At 34.0% G+C, this 1,704-nt stretch overlaps 1 pseudogene; it reads right to left on the bottom strand.

The window, feature by feature from the left end:
- Nucleotides 1-342: 342 nt before the first annotated feature.
- Nucleotides 343-1,704, bottom strand: part of LOC112068633 (retinol dehydrogenase 12-like) — a 67,790-nt pseudogene continuing 66,428 nt past the window's right edge.

Genomic DNA, 1,704 nt, shown 5'->3' with positions numbered 1-1,704 from the left:
TATCTCACAAATGCTCGTGGCTGAATGGAATGATTTTGGAATGAGATGTTCAACAAGCAGGTGTCCACATACTTTTGTTCATGTATTATAGTTTGTTAGGAAATGTGTCTTTCAATCTTTCCGAGTATCATGGTACACGTTAGATCATCCTAAAGTAGGGTGTAACGCTACTTTCATCCCATGTTATTCCTGGTTATTCTGGTTGTGTTCAATAACATGTGTAGTGTGGAGCAGATGAAGAAGCAATGGATGTCAAATATTCCAAGACTGAGGATTGGGGAATGGAATGGCAAAAGTCGAGTAGAGGTTTAGTGATATACAAAATATTTATGCCCATGTGTTTAATAAACTATTAAATACATTTTRTTTGCAAACTGTCCAAATCTGATCACTTTTATAATTTACAGTATCCAACAAAATATAAATACAAAAAGAAAATACACACTTATTATCATGCTGATGTGAATATATTTTAATTCTCTATCATGAGACAAATAGGCCATTTAGGGAAATGACATCATGCTGAAGAGATCCCTTGGTAGTTGCAAGTTTTGTAGAAAACATTCAGATTATGTTTTTTCGTTAGAATATTTTTGTTGTTGAAAATAGAACAGTAGAATTCCAATATGAAATGTTAATACCCTTAATGTTAGAGTAATTCATTATTGATGTGCAATATCACATGACTATATGTACTGTATTTAAAAATCAATACCACATGACTATATGTACTATTTAAAAATCAATATCAACCATATCTTCCATCTCATCAAATGACATCTCAATGAAAACCATACACCGTATTTCTGAGCTATTCAATCCCATGATACAGAAAGCATCCGGCAGCTTAGCTCCCATAGTTTCTGCGCCGTGACATCATCTGAAGCAGACCGTGAGCAGTTGGCTGGTGCACAGTCCCTGTGGGCAAACAGAGAAGATGCCCATGTCTCTAACACAGTTTACTAGAAAATACTATATACAATAATATTAAACAAGGGAAAATGTAATCTCTACTCATTTATTAATGAAGCTGGAATAATCTAATTCGTAGATGTATTCTTTCAAAACGAAATATATATATATTATATATATATACACAGTTGAAGTCGGAAGTTTACATAAACTGATTTTAAATGTATTTGGAAAAGGTGTTTCACAATTCCTGACATTTAATTGTTGTAAAAATTCCCTGTATTAGGTCAGTTAAAATCATCATTTGATTTTAAGAATGTGAAATGTCAGAATAATAGTAGAGAGAATGATTTATTTCAGCTTTTATTTCCTTCATCACATTAATTAAATTAATACAAAAATATCTCATTTCACATAAGTATTCACAACTCTGGGTTGTACATTAGAATCATACTTGGGCAGACGATTACAGCTGTAACTCTTCCTGAACTGCATTGTTGTTTAAGGGCTTATAAGTACGCGATTTCATGGTACGGTTTACACTTGTTGTATTCCGCACATGTGACAGAATGAAGTTGATTTGAGTCTTTCTGGGTAAGTCAAGTGTTGGTTCACCTGTTCCACACTGTTCACTGTAATATCCACACACCTGTTTCATCTGTTCACCTGTAATATCCACCACTCTCTGTTTCCATCTGTTCACCTGTAATATCCACCACCCTGTTTCCATCTGTTCACCTGTATAATATCCACACCTCCTGTTTCCATCTGTTCACCTGTAATATCCACCAC

This window comes from Salvelinus sp. IW2-2015, unplaced genomic scaffold, assembly GCF_002910315.2.
Source record: "Salvelinus sp. IW2-2015 unplaced genomic scaffold, ASM291031v2 Un_scaffold629, whole genome shotgun sequence".
Lineage (NCBI taxonomy): Eukaryota > Metazoa > Chordata > Actinopteri > Salmoniformes > Salmonidae > Salvelinus > Salvelinus sp. IW2-2015.
Note: the sequence above shows the minus strand (reverse complement) of the source record. Positions and strands in the feature narration are given on the sequence as shown.